Source organism: Peromyscus eremicus, chromosome 19 (assembly GCF_949786415.1).
Source record: "Peromyscus eremicus chromosome 19, PerEre_H2_v1, whole genome shotgun sequence".
In the NCBI taxonomy this organism is placed as follows: domain Eukaryota; kingdom Metazoa; phylum Chordata; class Mammalia; order Rodentia; family Cricetidae; genus Peromyscus; species Peromyscus eremicus.
In genome coordinates, this window is record NC_081435.1 from 67955687 (window position 1) to 67977454 (window position 21768).

The 21768-nt window shown below is 49.4% G+C and overlaps 1 long non-coding RNA gene across 1 annotated transcript; it reads right to left on the reverse strand.

Annotated features, from left to right (window-relative positions):
• Nucleotides 1-250: 250 nt before the first annotated feature.
• On the reverse strand, nt 251-9155 carry LOC131895986 (uncharacterized). The gene is made up of 2 exons (XR_009375340.1): nt 8615-9155; nt 251-2095 (listed from the first exon to the last, which is right to left on the reverse strand). It is a non-coding gene; the product is annotated as an uncharacterized LOC131895986 (long non-coding RNA).
• Between the last annotated feature and the right edge of the window lie 12613 nt (nt 9156-21768).

Below are 21768 nucleotides of genomic sequence, written 5' to 3' on the forward strand. Positions count from 1 at the left end.
CCCACCTAGACTGGATGAGCATTTTTGAAGTGTTTTGTTTACAATGCCGGGAAACACTACCAAATATCCACTGGTTTCTTTCAGGAAGGGAAGACACACTTCTTCCTGTGTTTAGATGACGCAGGGCCAGTCAGATTCACTCCGTGAGGCACTTGTCACAGATCCCCACATTCACATGCAATACAGAAGAAAGCAGAGTGACCCCTAATCACTCTCACACAGACTGTCCAGCAAAAAAAAAAAGGTGGGAAAAAAGAAAAAAATACTGCTTTATTGGATCCATTTTCTAACTACAAAGATAGCAGACACAAATATCAAACGCTTGCTTTCATTTGACAGCCTACTAAGAATGGTCCATGCAGCTCCATGATGCTAATAAACACAGGTACATACTAGATGCAGGCGGGAGGCAGCCTTCAGGCGGCCGGGAGCTATGTGTGTACAAGGCGGCGCACGTCAGCTCTTCACAGTCGTGTGAAAACGTTCAATATGGCTTTCAGACATTTGTTTCTTTCTGTGAGTTGGAGAAAGGTAAGACACCATTGTACAGAACAAACATTTCAAAGATGCATCTTCCTGTGAGAGAGTTTTTCTTGTCATGACTCTGTGACTAACTCACAACTTCCACCCACAGGTGCAATTCAGGCATGTTCCATAAGGGGGCATTAACTCCTAAGGCACAATCATTAAACATGTTTTAATTAAACCGTGCTTTTTTGGTTATAAGAAATAATAGGTCACTGCTACTAACTGTAATAAGCAGCTAATTACACAAAGCCGACACCAGCCTATCTGTTACCAGTAACTAACCTGAAAACACACTATCCACAGACTGCATATAGAAACATTGTTTTTGGTAATTGTTTTCTTAGATGAAGCAGAGAGCTATAAGGCTTCTGTGAAATAATAATCTTATAATTGAACAAATATATTACACTCCTTTTTCGTAATGGTTATTTACAACCACTTTCAGACTTGGCCATTTGGTGGCCTGTGGGCATTTGAGCACAGCTCTACTGCGGTCTAGGGTGCTCAGTGACTACATGAGATAAGAAAACGCCACCTGCCTGTTCAGGGGTCACAGACCCTGATGGAAGGTGCTGGAAAACCGGGTCTGGACTCTGAGGTGCATTCTCAAGGTGGACACTCATTATTGCTAACATGGAAGCCCCGCTGGACGTGGACTGGTTGTCACCATCTCCGTTCTTGAATATCTATACATAAATATATGCCTATATGTACATGCATGCAAACACAAGGTACTGTCCCGTAGCAGGCAGGCTCTGTTCTGTCCAGGACACTGTCTTGTGCTGTTCAACTTCCTCTCACTATGTTTGAAGCCAGATTAAGAACAAAAAAAAATCTCAGCATGCTATTATTAACAAACTTATGGTTTTAGTCACACGGAGGAGGGAGCTGATTATGAAAGAGCCGAGATGACAATTGGAAGACCTCTAAAATGCACTGGATAAGGCAGGCAAATCATGTAGGACAGCCAGGAAAGTTAGAAATCAGTAGGAAGCCGTAGCTTACCAGAATCCTATCAATTAATACAAAGGATAAAGGCTCCTAACAAAGTGTTTTTGCCTTTTTTGTTTGTTTGTTTTTAAATAGCTTTGGCTCCTACAAATACTCTCATGGTAGAAAATTCAATGCTTGCTTCCACAATGCCCTGGTGTGGTGGTCGGGTGAAATAAGGCACTTCCTGTGTTTTAATCCAGTGGGCAGGAGGGCCAGCCTTGGGCTCAGTCTGCCACACAGGCCCTTCTTTCGTGGGCCAGCATCTGCCCTGGCCTCACTGGCCAGCCCTTCTCTTCCCTTGAGATGACTTTTCTCTCTCAAGAGTCGCCATGGCCTCCTCTTCTACTCCGTCCTTGTTAGAGAGCTACTTCTTCAGACTCCAGCTCCCAGCGTTCGGTAGGTTGGGATTGCTGAGTGGTACCAGATGTGGGCTCAGTTTATTTCATCAAAGTCTCGCTCGCAGAAGCCCAGTTGTCTGCACTGAGCCAACTCCACACAGCTCCTGCCAGCTCTAACGCGCTGAGTTAGGAGTGGGGGTTCGTGCCGGAGAGGTCGTTGCGTATGATTTCATTTACTGCAAGAAAACCAGAGGAGAGAGTATTAGGGAAACGGTACCTTAGTGCCAACCTCCAAGTTAATAGCAGGGGTGCCAACAACCACATTTCTAATGGGTTATATTCAGTCTGCGACGCTTAGATGCCCCAGAATACCTGCTTCAGGGCAGGAGTCAACTTCAGGATGTTGCCCAAGTTTGTAAAACAAAATGTTGACACACCACAACATCCCCCTGGAGTGTGCTCAGTGGCTGGGACGGAAGGTGGTGGGATCTACCATGGTCATGAACCTCCCTTTGTTAGGGATACTTCGTTTGTTTTTCTGAAGAGGGTCGAGTCACAGTGGCCCCCACAAGCCAGTGATAGCCACTATCAGTGTGTGAGTTTTGGCAGATGGACAGGAAATGAGAGAAGGTACGGAAGGCCATCGCCAGCAAACAGCACAACATCCCTCCCTCTCCACCCTGCCTCTCTCTGCCCAACCACCTGATCCACACCGAGATAGGAAATGTCACTGGGCAGCTGTCACCACGTCCCATTTTTCTAACAGAGTTTGAAGGCAGGGCACCCACGCTGACGTCAGGGAACCACCCAGGCTTCCCTTCCCCATGGGCTGGAACACCCGCCCTGCACCTAGATAAGCCCCTAGAGCTCCCTGATGGAGGCCCCGGCCTGTCTGAGGACACTTCCTGGAGCCATCAGGGGGGCGTGTGCTCCATCACCCCTCCCTTCCCTAAACTGCCTTTCAACACCCCTTCCCCAGCAATAGTTTTAAGAATAACAATAATAAAACGCAATTGGGGGAACCAGGAATTGTGTCATGGGAACTGATAGCAGAAGGAAGCCTGGAGACAAACAGAGCCCAGGCTTGTCCAAAAGGGGCTGCCTGGCAAGAGACTTACAAGAGTGAGGCTTCCTACACCAGGGCCACTGCTGCTCCTGGGCCCCCCTGCCTAGGGGAGTTCCTTAAGCTGTTCCCTCAAGAGTCACACTTTCAAAGGTGAACCATGGCTGATTCCTGGCCAGCTTCATTGGTGGTGGTGGTGGTGGCACTCCTGGGCCCCTTTATGCAGATCCAGGAGTGATCCTTGACCAGCACACTATGGAGAGGGTTCAGTCTTTAGTGTGGAAAATACCAGAAGGCAGGCAGGCTCCCTCTGGCCTTGTGACTTCACAGCCACTAATGAGGAATAACAAGGCCCAGGTGCTCACAGGCTGGTCTGGGACCAGCAATCAGGACTCAACTTGTCCCTGGAGTGCGCCCTGGTAGCTCCTTAGCTACCAACATTTTCCATGATACTGGGGTGTGGGTGCGGGGCCGCTGCACAGCCCTGAGGAGCAGACGGGCAGCAGGGACCCCAGGAGGACCAAGGGCCGTCTGCTCTGTGCAGTGCAAGCCACAGTCACATGTCCCTCCTGAATCCCTTCTGAGTCCACAAGGCTTTTCTCACAGCTCTCTTGCCAACCTCTTCGGGCTGAGCTTTACATTTGGCTCCCCAGCAGGGATATCCTGGGACAAGAGGCATTTCATTCATCTTTGCGTAGAACTCCTGGAAGAGGTGCACCTGTCTACTTTATACTCTATTTCATTGGCGTCATGTCGAAGAACAGCCAACAAAGGAAGACCACAATTTCATTTCTTTCTTCCTTTCTTTCTTTTTTCTTTTTTTTTTTTTTTTAAGGTGGAAAAAGACTTGCCTGAAATTAGGATTTCTCGGGGCCAAGTTAGAAGGGCTCAGATACTTGAAGCACAGAGCTGTGTGCAGAGGGTTTCTGTGCGGGGGTGGAGACATGCCACAGGCCCCTCCACCGTGCCACACCCATCTTTGTTCCGGTGACAGACAGCTGTGCCTGACTGCCAGGGTGTCTCATTTGCCTCACACCGTCTCCAAGCCTTGAGAGCATTAGGGCTCTGGGTGCTCATTGCCCAGACTGGGTTCCCAGGCAAGGGCAGAGTTAAGAGGAACACTCTGCCTGGGGCTCTGGTTTGGTGACCCTCTCTGAGTGGCAGGTGGGCATGTGGGGCTGGGAAAGATGCCTGCAGAGTATGAAACGCCAGGACTGGGAAGATGAGTCACCACTTAGAGGCAGAGGCAATTTCATGGGTTCCAAATACATTTGAACAAGGCTCCACATAAGAACTGAGGCACCAAACAAATTATGCTAAGAGAACCAGCGCTTCATTGTTCATTGAAATCATAGCATAGATTGATTAACAGCCCAATCATTCCACTAGCAGTGCTTAATAGTGAAAAGAGGCATAAAGAATCATGTTGAGGAGAAACCCTATGAGAAACGAGAGATCTAAGGAGTAATGATGAGGAGAGCAAGGACGGTATGGGGGGTAATAATGAAGGATGGGAGGGGCTGGGGCCAAGGCTCAGTGAGTGACAGTTTACTGTTCAAGTAAAGTCAGGACCTGAGTGCAAATCCCCAGCACTCATGTTAAAAAGCCAGGTGTGGCTACGCACCTGGAACCCCAGCACCGTGGGGTCCAGAGGCAGGAGGAGGATCACCAGGGCTTGCTGGCTGCCGGCCTGGCTCTGGGTTCAATGAGACCCCGTTTCAAGGGAGTGAGGTGGAGAGTGATAGAATGGGATACCCAAATCTTCCTCCAGCCTCCCTGTATGCCACAGGCATGCACTCACATATGTGTGTACACACACACACACACACACACACACACACACACACACACACACACAGAACTGAGGAGTAAAGCTGATAATGAAAGAAGGGAGGTCTGAGAAATACCACGAGATAAAAAGATTTAAGAGAAGAGCCTGAGGCATCCTAACAATGGAAGGAGGGAAGTTGGAGAAGTAACTGCGTGACCGAAGGTAGAGTGATGATGGACCAGGAGAGGAATCCAGGTAGTCATAAAAATGGGACCAAAAGAAGATCTGAAGAGAACTGTGGCCCACAGGAGTTCAGAGGGATAAGGGTGATGGCATGGGTCAGAGACATCAAAAAGCAGCTGAGAATCTTCTAGTTACTCATGGGCCTGACAAGACCACAAAAAATATTGCTTTAAAGGTAAAAGAGGAAGAAACATGAGATGTGGGCTTCCCCCTGCTGCCCACTGGGGCACCTGAGTCTCAAAGGGAGAGCCCTGCTGAGGGATGGGAAATTACTCAGTGGTCTTCAGCCACAGGGGTCCCCCGCTGGAGGCAGCAGTAGGTAGCCCACCAAATGTCTAGTCTGCTTTCTCAGTCTTGTTTGGGGCAACCACCGAGAGCTCGGGAGAGCTTAAGGCAGGTCCCTGAGCACCTGTTGCTATATATGACTTCAGGTGGCTGACCCGCTTCCCTGCCCCAACGCTCGTGGGCTGCAAGTGTCCCGTGTCCTGCTGTTGGTCAGGCTCACGATGTCCAGTTAGGATCATGAAGTTTCATGAGCACAAGCCATCCTCCCATGTAAGAGCTTTCCCAAAGCTGCCCATGGGACTGAATGGGGCAGGCAGCAGCTGATGGACAGCAAAGATGGATGCCTGCTTTCTAGTGGAATTCCATACAACTGTCCATACTGCTGGGATGGGCAGGACTGCAGTGGTGACCGCCACCCACCCAGCTATTTATAAAACAGAGGAGTGCGTTTCTCTAGGCATGTCTGTGATAGCGCCTGTGAAGTCACCTGTGCTTCCATTTTACAGGTGGACAAGGGACACACCTGAGGTGTAGTTGACAGATGGCTGACCAACAACTTGATCACCCCCTCCTGTATTCTTTTCCTGCCACCACTTTCTCTTCCATGAGGTCACCACTCTGGGTCCCTATCGGCCCACGTTTCCTTGGCTCTGCTGGTCCCTCTGGGGTGGCTTTCTCTCTGATACAGCTGTGGCGATGACACCCACGAGTTCCCACCGTGTCTTCTCTCCACCGATGATTTCCATCTTCTTATTCAGCTTTTCCACTGACAAGAAGGCCTCTCTTTATAGAGGTGTTTTGAACTGCAGGTGACATGTGACCCTCACGACTTGCCTGAAAGAGGAACCTCTGCTCACTTAGTCAGATGTCCCTTAACAGGATGTGGCAAACTGTTAGACCACAATTCAATTTAATAAGTAAGAAGGGTTTTTTCCCCTTATATTTGATTTTCTCTAAAATGCTCCTAAGGTGGAAACTATTGCTTTTTTTTCTCTCTAAAGTATGTGTGTGGCACTTTGAATTGTTATAATAACCTGGGATGTGCCCACAGGCTGCGTGCGTCCCTACGAATCTCATCTACATACCCACACTCACACCCACTCCTGTGTGCATGCCTGGAATTGAGTAAAATAGAAAGTCAGCAATTTCTTTCTCAAGTATAAAAACTAAAGAGTTCAAAGTGGAGGCATAGAATTCCACCTGTGCTCACAGGACCTGGAAATCTTAACGAGGGTCTTCCCAGCTCTGCACAGAGCCTCCTTGGCTAGTCACTTACGAGTTGCGCAAATCACTAGCAAGGCAGAAAGTCCTCCCCAAGTGAGGCAGAAGTCCTCAAGTGAGGCAGAAAGTCCTCCCCCAAGTGAGATGGTCACACTTGCACACAGCTGCTGTCTTCCTTTTTAGTACCCTGCCAGAAAACTGGCGGGAGAATCTTAGGTGCCCATGAGAGTCGGAGCTCACATCTCTCTCTGGTCACTTGTGGGTTTTGTGAAACTGTGCAGAGAGACTTGCAAAGCGATGAGGGTTCATGAGAGCACGCCTGTAGCCCACTCTCTCTTGTCCTCGGAAGGACACAGCTTTGAGTCAAAGCCACCTGACGTTGTTGACTGAGGGTCTTAAGTCAAACTTTAACAATTATTAATTGCTTAATAATGAACAATTATTTTGCCCACCATTTACACACCCTCTGTGGGGTTCAGTCTGTATTTTTGGGGGTGCTTGCAGCAATCATGGTAAGGAAGAAGGCAGATATTGAAGTAACCAGCTCTGCCAGGGAGAGACACCACAGAAGGCCGCGTGGGGATCGGTGGCTCTTGTTTTCCAGCTGCTGTGGTCTACGGCGCTGGGTCTGGGTCTGTGCATCACACATGCAGCAGAGTCCCACCCAGTCCTCCGCGTCTGCTGCCCGTGTTCCCACTGCAAAGTCCACAGGCTAGATGTGAATTTTAAGAACATGCTTCACTAGGAAACTCATCAATAGCCTAGCCTGGTCGCCCGGGACCTGCTGAGAAGGTGGCAGGGACAGAGGGATGCAGGCTTCTGAAATCCTGCGGCCAGTTCCCTCTTCTAAACTTACTCCCCATGTCATCCCTTAGTCTTCACCGTTTTAACTTGCAAAGCTCCCCCCGGGCACAGAGTTTCTGTCTCTGCTGGCAATGCTTGTATTTACTCTTACTTTCTCTCCCTGCTGCCCGAGTCTGCTCAAATGACACAAAGCAATGAGCATCAACGCACGCCCCCATTACCAGCTCATGACGAGTGCTGGGCTTCTGTGGGGCTGATAGGCTGGCTTGTTTCCTTTTGTTTGTTTTAGACATTTCTCCCGCACTTAAGTCTTTTTTAAAAGGTGGGCAGACTGAGGTAAACAATCACAGAACCCCACAAAGCCCAAGCTGTCCCTTGTTTTCCGGGACACTGAAAGAGCAAACAGCCCTAGGGTCAGTGTCTCTCCTGCCACGAGGCAGACAGCCAGTGAACACACACCCCTCAGAGATGCAGGGAGTCAGATCGGTCCTGGGGAAACCTGCCGGCACACATTTCAGAAGCTGCATTCGCTCTGCTGCAGTGTGGTGGTGGGCTTAGGCCTGGTGGGCGACTCTTGGGTGTGAACAGTGGGGGATGAGACGAGGCAAGCTTGGAAAGAAGGTTCCAACCTCACGTGATCATCGTTTCTCTGCTTCCGGCCTCATTTTAAGATTTGACCTCCTCCAACCCTGCCCTTCGAGGGCTCCACCCAGTCCACCTCACACAGCTGTACCACAGTCCTAGACAAGTTGACTGTGTCTGTGATGGGACACTCTGCTGAGTGGCAGTGATGCATCTTTAAGCTGCAGCAGAAAGTAACCGTCCCAGAGTAAAGCCCAGGATCTGAAGTCTAGCTTGTCACTGAGATGCAGGATGCCCTGTGATCAGAATGGAGGCACAAAAGAAGCCCAGGGAGAAAGGGACGCCTGAAACCCATCACATACCCTGTTGTTTGCAGTAAGCACAGTCCTGTCACGTATTTCCCGGGAGTATCTGCAGGCTAGATGGGGCATCACTCAGACTTGTGAGTAACAACCCTCTGTGTGGAGGATCTAAGACTTTTCTTCAGAAAACCCACCTTGGGCCTGGGGAAGCTATGGTGAGAGGGAGGTGTGGTAGGGAAGGCAGCCACAGGCCCCAGGGTCTCCCATTATTTAGGTCCTTCAGCCAGCTAGTGGAAAAATAAATGGCCCCAGGCGAAAAGTCTCAAATCAGGGGTGACGGCAGCCTGCGTTCACTGTGCGTACCTTGCCTTGCCTCCCTACTAACTCCCCCAACATCCATCGAGTGCCCATCACATAGGGGTGAACAGCTCGCGAGCCTCATCTCTGTGGCTCCCAGGAGTCTGATGTCACTACGGGGTCTTACTTTGACCTAGTGGTCAGGCCGGGCTGGTCCTCAGGTGGTGAGGGAAGGCAGGGACAGGCGGGAAGCAGCCCGTGGGTGTGGCACTGTCACTCGGAAGCTCCCAGACAGTCATAGGAAGACTGACTGTGACTCCCTTAGGGAACATAAGCCTTCCCCAGGTTTCTACAGGGCAGAGCAATGGCGCCCACCCGACACTCATCCAGATCCTCGGGTCTGACGGTCACGAGGGCGCTAGTGCTCTCTGGTGAACTGTCTAGTCCCTGACGTCTGTCAGAAGGAGGAGGAAAAGCCCCGGCGGTGTGTTGGAAGTCACAAGGTCTGAACCGAATGCAAAGCAGCGTCGGACCGCACAGCTCAGCCAAACCGGTGCAGAGGGCTCAAAATGGCTTCCGGAGGTGTTTCTGCAGCCTCACCCTGGGCTTGGGAACGTTATCCTCCAGATTCCCTGAAGGGTGCGTGTGCGCCTTGGTTATCAGGGCAAACATCTGCTCTGGGGTTTCAGGTCAGTGCTAGCGTTAGCTTCGTAAGCCTGAGATCTGGGCAAAACGGGGAAAATGGCGGCTTGACCCGCCCGAGCCCCCCTACCTGGGCCCCCACATGCCCACATGGTCCGTGTGTCCCTCTTTCTTGGTGGGACTGTCTGAGGACGAGCAGTGACCCAAATACGTTAGGAGACCAGTTGAATACCACCATGCTGGGGAGGGGGGCTACCCTCAGCCTGGGGAATGAGGAACCGGGAGAGACAGGTAAAACTTGTTTTTGATGATATTCAGATGCGATTTTCGTTCTTAGACACTAGATTCAGACTTAAAAGGATTAGAATTCTGGTTCATCAATTTCAGCCCACGTAATTGCATTACTTTCACATTCAAAACATTTACTAAGCATAGGTAAGGGCCATATTTTAAAAAACAAAACAAAACGCCACTGCTGTAGCATCTGAACACTTTCCTCTGATTGGCACAGATACTGTTTGTTCACTTAGTGGTACAGGCATCTGGCTCCTTCACCAGTGACATTGGTTCCAACAAAGAAAGCAGCTGTACCTCTGCCTCAGGAACCCGGGACACAAACCCGGGACCCTAACCAAGGACGGCCTGCAGGCGCGGAGCAACCCTTCATTCCTGGATAGAGGACTCTCCTCAGAGCGCTCTTCATCTTTTCCACAGAAGCAGGATGGGAAGTAAAGCCTAAACAATCCTTACAGAACCCCACACTGGACCACGTGGGGTCCCAGGGGCCCTCCCGCATGGGTTGACACACACATAAACAAGCACACGCCACAAAAGCAATGGCTACTCACTGACTCCATTTTTTTTCTGAGGGACAGAAACATGCATGTTTTTTTTCCCAGACCTTAAGCCATTGAGAATGTTTTTATTTTTAAGAAAAGCCAAAATAACTTTTTGGGGAGTGAAACCAAACAGGAAGGACATTCTCTCTCATTCTTATGACTAAAAGATAATTGCAAAAAAAAAAAAAAAAAAAAAAAAAGTATTCGTTAACCTTCCCAGAAAATGCACCTTTAGCTAAAACCTTTAGCTAAAGTTAGACCTGGGATCTAAGAGGATAGCGATTGAGGTAGGCAGAGCTAGAAATACCTAAAGTTGAAGGCAATTCTTAAATAAGTACTTCTGAGAAGCGCCTTGTGTGTGCCGCCTTGAACTTTTACAATATAATGATTCTCGGAACAAGAGAAGCCTGTAATGATGGTGGTTGAAACTCTTAGTACACATACGTTTCCGTTGCCTTAACTTTCATTTCCAGGGGATATGATGCACGTATTTGCCCCTCTGTGTTCTCGGTGAGTTGTAGGGTGCGTAGCTCTCGATGTTTCTACGTGCTGTGTATACAGACTCGGTTTTTACATGAAGTACCGCACTAGATAGAAGCTAGGAACACAAATGCCATCCGAATGAGGGGTTAGAGAGTAGGAAGTGGGTGGGAGGAAGGGATGTTTTTATCCCACCATCAGCATCCTGGAGCCATCCAGGGTTGGCTCAGGTTTGTGCTCTTAGAATTTTTAGATTTCTTGAGAAGGCACAGCCTTCTAGAGCAGTGGTTCCTAGCTCATAAGTCGAGACCCCCTCAGGGCTGCAGATCAGATATTTACATTACGATTCATAAGAGTAGTAGAAATACAGTTATGAAGTAGCAACACAATTCTTTTTATGGTTGGGGGGGTCACCACAACATGAGGAACTGTATTAAAGGGTCGAGGTATTAGGATGGAGGTCTCCTTCACAAGTGCATCCTTTGATCAGCCATCATCCTGTGCCCAGCAGTCTGCATGCCCACAACTGCCCACTGACAGCAGCCCAGCCCTCCAGGGCCCAGGGCCGTGTCTGTGACCCAGGCAGAGGACACAGGTTTTCAGTATGTGTGTCATGACCACTTCAACTTGGAAAATGCATACTCTCAGCATGTCTGAATGTGGTCCACGCTTCTGGTTTTCTCAAAGATGCTTTGGGAAGCAGTGGAAACAGTGCGGCTTCTCAACTTTCATTAAAAAGTAAGCACTCATCTTACCTCAGCGGCCTGCGTCTATCTCAGCCTCCACTTATTTTTATCTTTTAATCATAATAAGCCACTGCCACGGGGCTTGCTATTTCTGGAAGGAGAGAGTGGGACAGCGGAGTGAGTGACAACAAGTCACCGTTTTAATAAAACATGACCCTCCACCTGGAGTGGGGCTAGTGCTGCCGGGCGCTGCCGCTACCCAGGACTGTCAGCCGTGAAGACGGAATGATTTTCCTACCGTAGGTAGCCTGCTTCCCTATTTAGCCTGAAAACTCCCGAGCACGCAGACAGCCGTGTGGAAACTCCAGCGGGGTTGGCCACGTGGCGGGAGATTCCACAGGCCTGGCCATCCAGTTGATGCAGGCTGGAGAATGTTTCCATATCATCTGCTCTGCTATTTTATCTGTGCCAAACTCCATTCAGCAATTACTCACCAGGACCATTAAACCACCAACAAGTTTTTTTTTTCTTTCCAGGGCTTTCCTTGTGTTGTTAGAAAATGTAAAGCATACCTCCCCAAATTATGAAATTACCATTCAACAGAATTAACGGAATTGAGAAACGAAAACAAAAAGTTTAAGTGAAAATAAAAAGCAATGGACCTGAAGGACAGCAACCAGCGTGAGTTTCCACTTTGTCTTTCTCGCACTGTTCTTGCTGGTTCCGCATGGGACCAGGGTCTCGGGGACAAAGACAATGGCAGCCCCTCCTTCCTTTGGAACACAGGGAAGAAATGGAGGGATTCACATGTGGCTCTTTGACACGTGACATGTGAGAAAGTCAAGGAACCACATCAAGATGCAGAAGCCACCCTCCAGTAGCCCGGTTCCACCTGGAGCTTGGGGAGACCCCAGCTGAGTGTCCCCAGCAGCAGCAGCAGGTGTGAGTCACCAGGTGCTGCTCATTCAGCAAAACACGTCTTCTCCTATGGCTCAGTAGGATGGCCTACACACGTTTCTCCTCTGCTGCTCTGCTGAAGACCAAGTGTACATCCCTCAGGAAATCACATTTTCCTCATCTTCAAAATGTCCCAAATATTGTCCAGATTCCAAGAAGCAATTATGAATTTGTTTTATTTTTTCTTTACTTTTATTTTATGTGTATGAGTGTTTTACCTGCATGTATGTCTCTGTACCATGTGCATGCAGTGCCTACAGAAGCCAAAAGAAGGTATCAGATCCCCTGGGACTGGTGTCACATACAGATGTGAGTGGCCATGTAGGTGTTGGGGATCCAGAGGAGCGGCTAATGCTCTTAACTACTGAGCCATCTTTCTGGCCCCATGAATTTGTTTCTTAAAAACTAAAATCATAATGCTAAAAGTGATATTATGGCTGAGGTTTTGGGATACTTGTGGATGCAGTAACAGATGGTATTAGGGAAGGAGAGATGTCATGAGTGGAAATGCAGAGAGAGGGACTGAAGAGGCTACATGCTCCCCCAGAGGTCTGAATCCTGTTGCAGAGGCCAAGCTGAGCAGAATGTTGCTACCCTCCTGTCCCACAGTTTTAGAGCCGGGCACACATACTGACTGTAGGTGGTCCCAGACCCTGGGGAGTTCACCTGCTGAGCACGGGTCACCTCGGCAGCAGCTGGGCCTGATTGCTCTGAGTTTGTGGGAGTTGACATGGCTTGCCTGGGCCTTCCTCAGGTACTGAAAAAGGGAGTTCAAATGACACTCATGTAGCTCTCATCTTTGGTAAACAATATGGCTTTTACAGGACGGATTTTTGGCTATTATGGCTGTAACTCATGCCTCTTAGGCAAAAGCCCTGTGAAGCCATGCAGCCAAGAGGCACAGGATGGGTGGGTTTATCTCAGCGAGTCCACAGTAAGGGCCCTGAGTTCATAGGAGACTGCCGTTTAGTTGGACTTGGTTGCCATCTGATTCCACGTTTACCAGGATGGAGAGTGTGACCCTCTTTCTCAAATCTTCTCAGTGCCAGGACTACAGGCATGCACCACTACACTGTCCATTTGTTTTCATAAAGTAACTGGAGAAGGAGTCTCATTATTCTTATTACGTAGCACTGGGTAGACTGGAACTAGCTATGCAGACCAGGCTAGCCTTGAACTCACAGAGACCCATCTGCTTCTGCCTCCCAAGTGCTGGGATTAAAGTGGTGCACCATTTTCTGCAGCCTGTGACTCTATCATCTTGCCATACATTTTGCCTCCCAGGGCCTTGGATTCAGTCTCAGCCAAAGTCCAGATGGCTGTGGTGGTACCCTGGCTTTGCCTTCTTGCCTTCCCATTCATCCTGAGTGGCATCCGCCTTTGCTCTCTCCATTACTGAAGTCTACATCCTCTTAACCCTAAGCTGTGGCTGGCCGGTCTCTAGATGTGGAAGTTCCTGCCTGAGAGGACTTGCCATACCAAGAGGCCTGCCAGCTCCAGGCTCCCTGACTTTCTATTTCATCACTGGGTATAGTGGAGATGGTTCCTCTTCTCTGGCTGTGACGCTCACAGCCTGCTTCCTCTCCTTCACCCTGACCAGTGGGTCTGCTGACCCCATTGCAGGCTCCAGGAACACATCAAGCCGGCTCTTCTCCCTGAGATCAGTTAGGATACAATGCTTTGCCAGGGGATCTCTCCTACATCAACTCCCACCAAGGCTGTTCACTCCTGGGTCACAGTCAAGCATGTCAGAATGGAACTCTGAGCTCCCACAGCCCTGGCCAACTCTGCAGGCTGCCCTCCGCCTCCTGAATGCAGGACACTTCTCGCCATGTGGAACTTCCACTTGGAGTCTTCCACCCAGGACACTCATGTCCACACTTCTTTATGTCCACTACCTTCCTGACCATCTACAAAAGGCTACTTAACCTATCCCCTGTGTTCTCATAGCTCCTGTGATAGGGAGACCTCAGGGATCCTATCAGGTGCCCCCTCCCCACCCGACTGAAGCCACTTTGAAGGCGAGTCTGACCTGCCATCCACTGCTGGCAAGGTGACCAGTCACAGACCCTGTTTCACTGTTCTGAGATCTGCACAGGAAACAGAGATTCCTAACGTGGAAATTAAGGAGAGGGAAGAAGGAGTCAGGAACATGCAGGCAAATGAGACCCTGTGATCTTGAGCATATATTGACCCTGGAGTGAAAAAAAAAACCCAAGATTGAATTTTTGTATTGATTATCCAATTATTAATCTTTATGGAGGCTATTCCAACACTGCACATAATGAGCAATTCATCAAAGTATATTAGATGCCATGGAAGTTGCATTCAGTATAAAGGGCCATTAAGTTCTTTGTAATTGCACATTACTGGAGCTTTCCTCAGACCTAAATCAAATCAACAGGACTGGTGTGCACCTGCTCTAATTGACTTTGTGTACTAACGCACGCCACTAGCGTCAGGCCCAACACCAGGCCTCACTGCAGGACCCTGGCTCCCAAAGACCACGGGTCTCAAGGACCACTTCCACCCCCTGCCTGGAGCATGGTTTTCAGGGACCTAGGTGGGAGTGTCTAACACCTTAGCAGCCCAGCTGGGAGAGGGGCCGGTCCTCAGAGCTCCACCTTCATCACAAGCCCTACTCCTATGCCAACAGAGAGTTGAGGTGGAGAGTTGGGGTCTTCTGGGAAGCCCACCCACTCATCTAGCATGCCTGTTTTGTTGCTATCTCAGAACCCTCACATCCAAAGCAGGAGCCTGAATCTAATCCTGACTCGTGGGGACAATGAGCACTGTCCTCCCTGTCACCTACTGTTACGATTTCGGATACTGAACTTCTCCTTGTTTAAAATATTCTGACCACATCCACCCAGCTTTCTAGGGGGTCAGAGATCCGATAATTTCATAGACCTGCAATGGTAGTGACGAAGAGGCTTAGGAATATTGTGTGCACACACACACATGCGGACACACACACATGTGCACACACACGTGAACATGCGGACACACACATGTGGAGGCCAGACGACAGTCTCAGTTGTCGTTCCTGAATGCATCAACTTATTTTGAGACAAAAACATGACAGGAAAACTAGGCTGCCTGGCTAGTGAGCTCAGGGCATCGGTCTGTCTGTTTACCTCCCTAGTGCTGGAATTACAAGGATCTCTGTGAGCCTCTGTATTATGTGGGCACTGGGGAATGGACTCAGAGACTCTTGGTAAGCACTTGAATGGCTGATCTAGCTCCCAGGACTGGATTCTGGCTTTGTAACTGATATGTAATAACTGCACCTGTCCGTGGGACACTCTGCACCGGGGCTGGGGTGTGGGCAACACTGCAGGGGTGAAGTGTGGGACACTCTGCACTGGGGCTGGAATGTGGGCAACACTGCAGGGGTGAAGTGTGGGACACTCTGCACTGGGGCTGGAGTGTGGGCGACACTGCAGGGGTGAAGTGTGGGCAACACTGCAGGGGTGAAGTGTGGGCAACACTGCAGGGGTGAAGTGTGGGCAACCCTGCAGGGGTGAAGTGTGGGACACTCTGCACCGGGGCTGGAGTGTGGGCAACACTGCAGGGGTGAAGTGTGGGTGACACTGCAGGGGTGAAGTGTGGGACACTCTGCACCGGGGCTGGAGTGTGGGCGACACTGCAGGGGTGAAGTGTGGGCGACACTGCAGGGGTGAAGTGTGGGACACTCTGCACCGGGGCTGGAGTGTGGGCAACACTGCAGGGGTGAAGTGTGGGCGACACTGCAGGGGTGAAGTGTGGGACACTCTGCACCGGGGCTGGAGTGTGGGCGACACTGCAGGGGTGAAGTGTGGGCAACACTGCAGGGGTGAAGTGTGGGCAACCCTGCAGGGGTGAAGTGTGGGACACTCTGCACCGGGGCTGGAGTGTGGGCAACACTGCAGGGGTGAAGCCAGGGTTGCAGCAGATCATCCTACTTGCTTCCTTCCTTGAGGCTTGGAACTAGAGACGGGGTGAGGCTTCACAGTGCGTCTGAGCATCACACTGTGCCGTTGCCGCTCTGTGATCCATGCCTTGTCTGCATTTGTGGAATTCCTCCTGAAGGGTTGCTGACAGTGTCCAGTAGTTTTGGCGTTAATTCCCTCTCTGCTCCCTTAAATTTGATATCTGAGGAACCTTAAACACATCTTCAGAATAAAGACCAACATGCAGGCAGCAAATGATTAGCTCCTGGGACACCAGGACTCAGTCTGAGGCCCAGAGGCCTTCTGAGAGGGTTTGAGCATGCGTCATCCTGACCTAGGCAGCACGGAGCTTCCACAGACCACACGCTGTGTGTGCCTGGCTTCCTTGACCGAGATTCCAATGAGAAGAGAGGGACTCTGGATGAAGACACAGGGGAGGCAGAGACCCTGGAGACAGGGAGACCAGGGAGACAGGGATGTCTGAGTGAGGAGACTGGTGAGGAGATGGTGGAGACAGGGATAGGCTCCAAGGAAAAGGAGACAGAGGGAACGGGAAACTCCCCAGGTAAAGAGACAGACTCCAGGAACGGAGTTGGGGCCTCTGGAGCACATTGCTGAGCTCAGGGGCTCCCTACCATCTCCATTTCTCTTTCTTCACAAACAGTAGACGTCAAGTCAAGGTTTGCTCACACACAGAAGCACAGTCAGAGGTTCTGTTAGAAATCTCTGAGTGAGTCCAGTTCTGGTCACCAGGCTGCTTAAAGAGAAACCGGTCTGCACAGATCCTACAGGGAACGAAGTCCAGAGCCTGCTGCCTTCTAGGTGGGTACACAGGGCATTTGCCGGGCTGTGAGCCCACCTGGGACCCAGGGCCAGCTCCTTGTCTGGCTGGTCAGTTCTCGGCCTGCCCAGCTGCTAGATTTGGGAGAGGTGACAACCTGGGTCCAGAACACCAGTTGTAAGTAGAGCCAAGTCCACGAATGGTGCCTCAGGAACACTGGCACATTATGAACTGAAGGTCATGAACCCCATTTCCAGTTTGGCCTTGAAAGCAGAGAAACAGGAAGCAGAAGGAGGGGACAGGAAGTGGCTTGCTGGGGAAGGGACCACAAGGGTCTCATGGGGAAGCCAGCACCCCTGGCTTGGAACTCAGGTAAGAGCTACCCCCGCCCAGCCACACCTCCCAAGAGATGGTCTTTAGATTAACGGACTGCCTGCCCTCCATCCACATGCTGTGGTGCAGCACTTTAACTCTGCATGGCCACAACAGGAAACAGCGTGAAGGATGGAAAACTGGCCCTCAATCCTGGGGAAAGCTATTTCCATTCAGCCAGAGAAAGATACTTAAAAAAAAAAATCAAACATCACAGTTAATATGCTGACGGAAGAAATGGTGTAAGTGAGAGATAAAGAAAGAGAGAGAGACAGAAATAGGAAATGAGACAGGGGAAGAAAGGGTGAGATTTGGAGACAAGGTGAATACAAAGAGAGACAGACAGAAAGAGAGACAGACAGACACACAGAGAGAGACAGAGAGAGAGTCAGAGAGAGAGAGAGAGAAAGAGAGGTACAGACAGACACAGAGAGTCAGAGAGAGAGAGAGAGAGGGACAGACAGACACAGAGAGAGTGAAAGAGAGAGACAGAAAGACAGACAGACAGACACACAGAGACAGAGAGAGAGAAATGGAGAGAGACAGAGAGACACACAGAGACAGAGAGATAGAGACAGAAACAGAGACAGAGAGAGAAAGAGACAAAGAGAGACAGAAAGACAGACAGACAGACACACACAGAGCAGAGACAGAGACAGAGAGACAGAGGGAAATGAGGGGCTGCCGCACCCATTCACCAGGTTTGGACAAGAAGGGCCAGCAGACTGCCTTTAGCTTCTCTTAACCCAGCAGGACCACTTAGTTAGCACACAGAATTTGACAAACAGCTGATCTCCTTTCTTCAGTTAGAACACACCAAAGGCTCTGAGTCACCACTTCTTCCTAGTCTTCACTCCACCCCACTCCCACCCATCCCCGCACCCCTGTGGATCAGGCCAGAGCAAATATCCAGGTGCCTGAGACTGGCTTTCTCCCCAGACCTCACCAGCGCCTGCCACCTCACCCCAGCCATTCCTCCACCTTTTTTTCTCTCCAGCCATCTGCCAAGAGGAAATAACTTCCCCACGCCGGAGTCTGGGGAACCCGGGAAACAATCTGAAATCCACAAAAATAATTGAAGTTCCCTTTTACTGAGCCATTCAGCTTCGTTCTGAGTTTTATTACAATGTCAACAAGAGTTTAATTTGTTTTAAAGTTTAGGTTCTTAAACTGGAGTGATATACGGCAGTTTGCAGCTTGCTGGTAACAGCTACTGTGGAAAAAAAGGAAAGGGCACAGGCAGGCGATTCTAAGTTTGATACTGTGAAAGCAGGGAGCTTGGCCAAGGGCAGCAAACAGCATGCAGAACCAACATGACAGAGCTGTGCCCACAACATACCCATGTGCACGCACTCATACACACACACACACACACACACACACACACACACACACACACACATGCACACACACACCCCTGCCCACAACCTCCATTCTTCTGAAGGCACAGCCCAGTGAATACTGCGCCCAGTCAGCCTGTCATCAAGGCGGCCTCTGTGTCTGGGTGAAGGGCTCCTCCCAGCTTGAACGCTCTGCAGTGGCCTGCTGCAGAGACCCTGCTACTGAGCCTCTGCCATGGATTTTCCAGTCCTTGCTGGGTGAACTTCCAGCCTGGTAAAGTCATTTGTGGAGACATGTGAGACTGAACTATAGACCCGTCCACTTTATGGACAGAAACAGAGAAGGGAGTTTTTAAGAAACCAGTGGTTTAAAAGCAGGAGTCCTGGGTTGGAGAAAGGGGCACAGCAGATCACCTGTCTTCAAACGTCACTTGTGAAAGCAGCCTTGGCTCTTTGAAGCATAGCCCCGGTGACCCACACGACTATCAGGTGACATAATACCCATCAGGCTGGGACCCACTCCCACTTCCCTGAATCAGCCTGCTCTGGGAGGGTCCAGAGCCTGGTCCTCTGTGTTTTCCAGACCCCAACCTCCTGCCATATCTGAAGCAGCAGCTGGAAGACCTGATAGGGATAGGCTGAGACTGAGGAGACCACCTCACAGTGTGGGAACAGGGCTGATAAGGCTACCCCTCCCAGGGAGCGCCTGGGACAGTCCCTGTACTGTCTGTGGCTTGGGAACAAAGCCTCTTGGCGGATAGATAACCTCTTGTGGGCCTGGATGCCTGGCCTATTGTCTTGTGTATCGGACTTGTTAGAACTGGGGGCTGGCAAGCCAGACTCCCCTAAGTGTTGGTGGCTACTTCATAATCTAGGAGGAAGGAAGAACCCAGTTTCAAAATTAAAACTGAAAAAAAAAAAGCCTAAAACTGAACACAGTAAAGGAATTTTCAAAATTCCATGCAGCCAACCAAAATGACATCAGAGACACCAGATGTGTCAGAAAGCTCAGTCAGCCTGTGCCAAGAGACCTAGACTGAGGAGTCCACCCTCTGCCTATCTTCTCAAAGTGATCCTTTAGTCAGTGATGAGGACCTATGGGCTCATTCCCTACGAGAATGTCTGCCATCAAAGCTGGTTCACATTCTACGAGGATATTTCTTCTAACACACTGAAGAACGGTGCAGAGAGACTGCATGGACACCATCAACTTGCCATTCTTCCTCTGGCCTCGAGGACCTTGAATGGCTGACAGAGCTCACAAAACTGCACTTGAGTTTGGCTCTCATCAAGGGGGTGAGATGAGTCCATCAGGCCGTCCGTCACTCCCCTCCACCTACCAGTTCCCGTCTCTTTGTGTGAGACCCCACAGAGAACAGTCTAGGAAGGAGGTCAGATGAGACACAGCAGTCCAACTCTGAGCAGGACCACGAGGCAGGTGCTCTATGCCACATATACAAGGCCGCAGTGAAGCTCTCCGTAAGTCACATAGCGAGTTCACTTACAAAGTCGGAAGGCTGTACTCTGCAACCTTGGTCCCGTCAGATTCGTGAAAGAGTATTTTACATACAGTGTAGTGCTCTTGCTTCAGAGGTACCATCCAATGATATTTCAGTAAATTGACAGATTTATTTTTGTTTATTTAAATCCTTCTTTTTTTAGATAGGGTCTTGCTGTGTAGGCAAGGCTGGCCTTGAACTCACAACAATCCCTTGCCTTAGCCTTCTAGATTACAAGCCTGGGCTACCACATCCAGCTTGAAGTTATGTGATCCTATGAGTGTTTCAGAACATCCCTGGAAGCTTCCTTGTCCTCACGGTGGATCTCTGCCCCATCCTTCCAAAGACAGTTGACATAAATGGACTGTAGAGGACTGGCCTATTTGCCTATCTTTCTTTACTCAGCTCCAGGCTTGCAAGTCCATCTGAGCCCAACATGACCCCATGTCTGTTTCTTGAATCTATGGGAGTACCACACTTCTGACGATTCACCAGTTGCTGGATGCTGTGGGTGTTTCCAGGGTTTGGCTATTCTAAAGAACTCCAGAGAACACTTGTGCTGTTTAGGAGTAAACAGATGGTCGAATGGTAGACGTATTTTAGCTTTTTATGAAGTTGTCAAAGTCTCTATTCTACCTTGCTCCTGTCCGTGATAAGTCAGAACTCCGCTTCCCAACGTCTTCTACAGAGTTTGCTATTTCAGTCATACTAATGAAATCTTGCTATGATTTTCAACTCACATTCCCTAATGACTAATGACATGTAATCATGTATTTCTCAATGGCATGGAGAGATAATCTGGAAAACATGTTCTTAGGTAGTTTCATCATTGTAAGGACATTACAGAATGCACCTATACAGACTACAGGGGTCATAGTGTCACGTCCCCAATAACCTTGTGGATCATTTTTTTTATATGTGGCCCAATACTGACAAAAATATCATCTTCATCAAGGCATCTTAAGATGACTACACGTCTCTGAAGAAATGGCTTTCCAATCTCTGGCAGTTTGGACTGAACTGCGAGCATTCCTTGTAGATGCTGGGCAGCGTCTTTGACCAGATAGCTGTGTGATACTGGGCAGCCATTGCTCATCTTTTCTCTCTCTCAGTGGTGTCTTTTGAAACATGACAATGCTGAATTTTGATGAAGTTCAGTTGGTCAGGTTTTTATTTTATGGTCTGTATTTTTAATGTTAAGAAGCCTTTGCCTAACCCAATGGCAGGCTTTTTCTCACATTCCTTAAAAGTTTTAAGTCTACAATCAACTGAGGTTGTGCATGTGTGTGTGCATGTGCGCATGTGTGGTGATGTATTCTCTTTGATTGTCTGCATTTGGATATGCAACTGATACAGTAGCATTTGTTTAAAGGGTTAGTCTTTATTCCCATCTTTGATATCCTTGTCAAAAACCAGCTTATCATAAATCTAAAGATATATTTTTGGGTCTCATTCCACTGGTATATATGTCTTATGCCTGAGCCACACTGTCTCAAGAACTGTAGCAATTCTTTTGTGTATGGGGTTTATTTTTGTGTGAGAGTGTATGTTTGGTGTATGTGCATGTGTAAGTATAAGTGTCTGTGCACATGTATGGAGGCCAAAGGAGGTGTCCTACTTTGTCACTCTTGACCTTATTCTCTCACTGAATCTGGAGGTAGGATGATGGTCAACAAGCCCCAGCAAGCTTCATCTTTTCATCCTTTACTCCTAGTGTCAGGGTTACAGACACATGTGTGACCTTGTCTAGCCCTTTATGTGGGTGTGGGGGGATTTGAACTCACGTCTTTGGTATTCTTACTCACTAAGCCAT